We start from the raw sequence: 7,190 nt of genomic DNA on the forward strand, positions 1-7,190 counted from the left end.
GTTTGCTATTTAAATGGGTTTGTTAATACTGGGGGAAGCATGAGTGAAAAGAAAAAGTTTCAGACTTTGGAGAATAACCTTTCAGTTAAACAGATCAAACAGCAGATGCAGAGAGTCCATTAGCAACGTTCCTTGTCTACACTAAACTTGGAAATCAAACAAGAATAAACACAAAACAGGTTTCAGAGTAGCAGCTATGTTAGTCTGTATCCGCAAAAAGAAAAGGAGGACTTGTGGCACCTTAGAGACTAACAAATTTATTTGAGCATAAGCTTTCGTGAGCTACAGCTCAACACAGTTTCTTTTTGTTTTTGTTTGTTTCGAAACTCTAAACAGCGGAAACACATCTATCTGGCGTATGACCCACTGCCTATATAGCCGACCATGTTCATTTACATCTTAAGAGCAACAAGCCAGTTTTATTAAATCCTGTGCCATGATAAGCAGTATGTCTGTGTGAACACGTGTGGCAGCGAGAGCATGCTTGTGTGTCTCTCTTTGAGATTGTGAGTAAAATTTCGTTTTAACTTCATGAAGCTTTAGTCACGACACCTGATGAGCTTATTTAAGTTTGTGGTTTGTGCCTATTGTCTTTTCATACTGCAGTGAATAGACTTTCCTGCAATTAGAAAACTGGCGAGAGGGGGAAGGGTACATTATAAGTTCTGGTTTAAAAGCCAAAAAATCAGTTCTGTTCCTCTGGGTTGAACTGTCTGATGTTGCTCTGAGAAGGAGCTGTAGGCTTCAGTCGAGTATGTTGGTCCTCAACATTCAAAGAACTCTTCCTTAGCGGTGCTCCCAAGCTATGCAGGGCTCGGATATGAGCCCCTGCTGACTCCCTTTGCAGTTCTGCTCCTTCAGAATTCAGGAGCATCTGTGGACTTTAAATGTCAGGGACGTTCCTGCAAAAAGAACAGGAGTACTTATGCCACCTTAGAGACTAACAACTTTATTTGAGCATAAGCTGTAGCCCACTTCATCGGATGCATAGAATGGAACATATAGTAAGAAGATATATATACACATACAGAGAACATGAAAAGGTAGAGTAAGAGGCTAATTAATTAAGATGAGCTATTATCAGCAGGAGGAAAAAAACTTTGTAGTGATAATCAAGATGGCTCATTTAGACAGTTGACAAGAAGGTGTGAGGATACTTAACATGGGGAAATAGATTCAATATGTGTAATGACCCAGCCACTCCCAGTCTCAATTCAAACCCAAGTTAATGGTATCTAGTTTGCATATTCAAGCTCAGCAGTTTCTCGCTGGAGTCTGTTTTTGAAGCTTTTCTGTTGCAAAATTGCCACCTTTAAGTCTGTTACTGAGTAACCAGAGAGCATGAAGTGTTCTCCTACCGTTTTTTGAATGTTATGATTCCTGATGTCAGATTTGTGTCCATTTATTCTTTTGCGTAGAGACTGTCCGGTTTGGCCAATGTGCGTGGCAGAGGGGCATTGCTGGCACATGATGGCATATATCACATTGGTAGATGTGCAGGTGAACAAGCCCATGATGGCGTGGCTAATGTGATTAGGTCCTATGATGGTGTCACTTGAATAAACATATGGACAGATTTGGCGTCAGGATTTGTTGCAAGGATAGGTTCCTGGGTTAGTGTTTCTGTTGTGTGGTGTGGGGTTGCTGGAGAGTATTTGCTTCAGGTTGGGGGGGCTGTCTGTAAGCGAGGACTGGTCTGTCTCCCAAGATCTGTGAGAGTGAGGGACGTTCCTGGTTATCTAGCCCCCTGATTTTACAGTGGTTTGGAGGTCCCTGAGTTCTTAATATTGGGGTTACCTGGATTTCTTTGTTTGAAATCTTACTTATATGGGGTGTAAGTATGAAAAATAAATATCAAAAAGTACCTAAATCAAACCTGCAATCTGTGTGTTCTCACAGGGAGTTGTGCAAGCCCTGTATTTGCATGTGGAATGGCATTTACACACACCATTGTTGTCTTGGGATACACATTTTGCATCAGTTTCAGTATCATTGCAAAAGCTTATATCCTATCATTGTCTGTCTGAGATTCAGAAACATGAGTCAGTTTGGAGTAGCATTTTGCCTTGAATTTGAATTATCTGCCTTTCCACCGTTCACCGCCTATGTGCCACAGCGGGCCAGTGGTTGCAAAGCATTAAGGGTTAAAACAAACTTTCATACTATGACTGTAAGTTGATATGAGATTTTAATACATCTTTCCTGTTGGATTCTGTTGTAATATAACACAAAAAATGCACCATTATTTAAGATGTTGGTGACAGATTTGCTGTTGACTTCTTGCTCGCAAAGCAGAAACTAAAAATAAAACAAGAAAATGCACTTTGCCCCCATATTTAATTCCTTATTTGTTTTATTTACAGCTTTGTAAACAAAGGGAACATTAAATGCAGGTTTAATCTTCCGGGATCCCAGAGAGCTGCAGTTCATTCAGTTGCCAGCTACTCACCAGTTCCAGGCCACACCCAGAGGGGTGATCAAACTGAACAGGAAGGAAGATGTTTTTAAAAGCGTCTTTAATGCTTTAGGGACCATTTATGGAGACCTTAGTTATGTTAATGAGCACATGCTCATGTGAACAGTCCCACTGAAGTTAATCAGGCTACTTATCTGCATATGCACCCACCACAGTGACTAAGGGCTTTTGAGCCCTTACCCTCTTTGTTTGGGGTCTTTCAGCTATATTTTCCAAGAAAGGAAGGATGTTTCAGACTTGAGAGATGTGGGTTCAATTCACTGCTCTAACACAGACTTACTGTATGACCTTGGGTAAGTCAGTTAGCCTCTCTGGCTCAGGCCCTCAAAGGTAATCAGGTTTCTAATGTCCATTGAAATCAATTTGAGGCTCTGTGCCTCTCTTCCTCATCTGTAAAATAGGGACAATAATACTGAGATATGGTGGGGACAAATCCATTAAAGAGTGTGAAGCTCTCCAATACTTTGGTAATGATATCGGTATCTTGCTGCCTCTGGAGATGTGTCTAACGTGATCCTTCATTGCCGAGTCTTTACGGATGACAGATTTACACCTCCTGAGGCTGCAGGCAATAGATTTCCAGCAGGTGTCTGCCCATATGGATTGCAAGATTGGGGGCCTTAAACGACATCTATGGAAAACTCCAGCTTCAGAGTAAATGTCACCTTCTGAATCAGAGCTTTAAAAAGCTACTGACTCTTTTCAGAAAATGAAGTCTGCTCTGTGTGTCCTAGAACCTGCCTTTTATTTTCTTCTCTCAGATACACCTATGCAAGCTTCTGTGGAAAATCAGCCCCATTGTATGCAGAAAACTTTCATAAACACAGCAAAGTTAAGAATAATTTATCACAGAGACCCATTGTCTCCTTCCTATTCATTTTGTTTTGTTTTGTGCCATTGGAGAGAATCTCATGCTGTTTTCTCTCCTGTTCCTTGGAGCCTGGGAACTGAGAAACATTAGGGGGTAGAGGAAGCTCATTACCTTTCTAGCTGGCCCACATTCACCTAAATCCATTTAAGTTTGACACTGCTTTTCATCATTCTGCTTCACCATGGGTGGGGTCCTTCTTATGAAAAATGCAAACAGTAACTCAGTCAATGGCATTGCTGCAAGACTTTTCCATTGGTTGGGGGCCTGCACATAATGAGCTGTAAAAGGACTGCGTCATCCATTAATTTTTTGGGGGGGGCTTTGTGAGGAGAAGTACATCAGGCAGTCTCTTAATCCTTGCTAGGTTGCAAAATGAGGGAAACTTGAACAACCTCCAGACAAAACTGGGATCAAAAATATGTATCCTATGTTTTTGGAATGACTCCCTGTTTTTTATGAAACTGTAGCTCTGATATCTTTCACAGAAAGACACTGGAGTTTGAGGTCTTAAAACACTCCCCAGCAAATTTATGATAATGGACTTTGAGCTCTTTCTGGGGCTGCATTAAATGGTATTAACACATGCTATTAACACGGTTCCTGGAAGCCTTCGAAGGCACACACTTACGTTCGAAGCAAGGAGGACTTAATTCAGAAGATTTTCCAACCCTTACCCAAATCCATTATTTTCCTTCTTTCAGATAAAGGCCTAGATCGATTGTGGAAAATGACCAGAATGCATTTCTTAAACTTACATAAGAAGATCAAAATAATACATTCTTCTGGGACAACACTTTAAAGAACACATTATACCTTAGATTTGGCTAATATTTAAATACTTTATCTTTGCTGATAAAAATATTTTTAGAGAGCTTTTCCCGGCAAGCGATCGATCGGTTTGTACTTATACGGCCCCTATAGTACCTGAGTGCCTCACAGTATTATAGAGATTTATCTTCACAGCACCCGTGAGGTGGGGAGTTATCGCAATTTTACATGCAGGGAACTGAAGCACAGATAGGCTAAAGATTAGATTTAACCAAGGGATTCAGGTGCCTAACTGCTGCTTTAGAGGTCTATGTCTAAAATTTAGATCCTCAAAACCCTTTCTCACCTGCCACTAACCCTGTACACACCTAAATTCCTGCTAGTAAAGTCCCCAAGGCACCTACATTTCTGTGGAGGTGGCTTTATGCATGTCCCCAAGTGCTGATGTTACTGAGCTGCTCAGCACCTAAGCCCCAGAAGGGTTCACAAAGGATGCATTCTCCTGCCTATCGGGTCTATCTGGCCTAAAATGTGGCTAAGGAGGTCATGGAGAAGCTTATATCCAATAGCTCACCTCTGCCTGACTTGGAACATGGACTTGAACCCAGGTGTCCTATCTCCTAGGTGAGTGCTCTGGGCTATGGGTATTCTGGGACAGATCTTTCTCAATCTATCCTGTTGAAGTGGTTTCATTTTGCATAAATACTTAAGTATTCATTGAGCCAGAGAGACTCTGTAACCTGTTGGGGGGCACACTTTCCTGGGAGAGCTGACTTTCAGTGCCTGCTTCAATGAATATTGAAGTATTTCATTCCCTGTTCCAAACCAAGAGAGGAGATTGAAACCTGGGGTTCCTGCATCCCAGGTGAGCACTGTAAACACTGAGCTCTTGGGAATAAGAGGCACGCCTCTCACTCTCTCCCTCAGTTTTGTGTGAGAAAAGGCTGACCTAGTTTGGGTTGCCAACTTTGGTTAGATGAATTCCTGGAGGCTTCATCACCTGACATCATCTTTACTTAAAGATTAATCCTGGAGGGTTGGCAACGCTAGACCTGGTTGAGGTGCCTAACTCCACGAAAAGGTTCACAGCTGTGAATCACAAGTGGACATAAGCACCTCCATCTGGACCCTCCATCCTATCAAAGCTCAGGGCCCACTTCTCTCCTCAGAATTTCCTACTGGATAGCTAGGCAGCTCCTGGTCAGCTTGTTGGCTTTTGTGAATCCTACTCTTAGGCACCCAGTTCTCCTATGCATTGTATAGGGAGCCTAGGCAACTCACTGAGGGCTCTCGCTTCCACTGGATGGTAGGGTGCCTAAAGTTAGGCACTGCAATGTCAAACCTAAGTCCTCTTAGCGGTTCTAGCCCCAAGTGAGTCTAACTGGACACAAACTAGGATTAATAAGTACATCTCTTGAAACATACCTCAACTGACCAATAGATGGCAGCACTCCATCTACCATTCACTTGTAAATTATTCTTTTTTATAATTATATGGCCACGGAAATCCATATAGTGACAAATTGCTGTGTTCTTTTTCAGTGTTTCTGTAGTGATATACAAACAGTTTATATAATTACTTTTCTTTGGATGAGGGAGTGGGAAGGAATAAACTCTGTAAAATACAAAGGAGTAAAAAAAGAAAAAAAATCTGTCAAGGGTCCAGGAGAGATATTCACAGAATCCAGTTGACAATCCCATGTAACCGTTCCATGACTCATCCACTGTGTGCAGTTAATTACGCCTTATCTCAGTAGGGGAAAATGGGTTCATAATACTCCAGCATGTTTTCTTAAGAACTATTGCAAATGAAAAAATGCAGAGGAAAATCAAAACAAAGCAAAGCAAGCAAAAAGGAAAAGTAATAAAAGAAACACTAGGAGATCTGCATACCAAATATTCCATGTCCAGCGAAGGGAATCCTTCACAATGACAGATTCAATGGGAGTTGAGGTGCTCAGCACCTCACGTGATCAGGAGCAGAGGTCAGGAGTAGCAATCTGATCCAAACTCTTCCCCAACTGTTGCATTTTCCTCATGAGAGGACACCTTACGTGTCCATTATAAGAATTCAGATCATAGCCTTTCATTGTTACCCATCAGGTAGCATCTGTTTCTGCATAAGCCTCGCTGGTGTGTCCCCATGACCTGACAACAATTTAACATTTGAGTTCAGTTTCTGGATGTTCTTGACTCGTCTCATTGGTCACCACCAGGCAATTAGCTTCTTTGATGCAGAAAACAGAAGAGAAGGAAAAGAAAGAGACAATGGCTGATTTACCTGTTACGTCTCAATCTCCAAAGGAGGTAGGAAGGCCTAACAGTTCCAGCATAGGAGATTTAGGTTTTGTTCCTTGTTCTGCCACAAGCTTTTTATGTAACCTTCAACCCTAATTCTCAACAGTCTTGATTCTTTGGTGCATAAATTGAAATCCCTGGAGTCTGATCTCCATAGGTGCTGAGAACCTGCACCTCCCCTTGAAGTCAATGAAAGCAGCACCACCCAGGTCTTCAAAGGTGTGGGTTGCAGTGGAACTTAGGCACCCAGGACTAGATGTACAAGGGGACCCTGCCACCCAGTGGAATCCATAGCCCTGAATTAGGCATCCAGGCTCTCTATACAATGAATGGGGAGAGTTCGGCTCTGAAGAATGCCACCTAAGCTATCCTGTAGGAAATGCCGAGGAGAGTGAAATGGCTAAGTCCTGCCCCTCCAAAGGACTTAGGCAGCTTTTAGTGGTTCTAGTCCCTAAACACCTGTGAGGTTCTAGGCCCAAGTGCTCAGCACTAGTGAAAATCAGGCCCCGGAGGTTTCTCAAGTTGGGCACCCAAAATCAATGGACACTGGAAAACTTTGGCTCTAACCTTTCTGCAACTCAGACTGCTCCATCTGTAAAATGAGGGTGATGATACTTCCCTGCCATGCAAGCGTGTTAGGTGACTTTAGTCCCTGAAATTTGTCAAAAACTGAGATTCGCCACAAGTGCCCTAGAAATTCCAATAATTAAATAATCCCACAACTCAGCAACGAGCTGTCAGGAAGAAAAGAGAAGCAACGCCAATCAAACCCTTGAG

This window comes from Natator depressus, chromosome 12 (assembly GCF_965152275.1).
Source record: "Natator depressus isolate rNatDep1 chromosome 12, rNatDep2.hap1, whole genome shotgun sequence".
In the NCBI taxonomy this organism is placed as follows: domain Eukaryota; kingdom Metazoa; phylum Chordata; order Testudines; family Cheloniidae; genus Natator; species Natator depressus.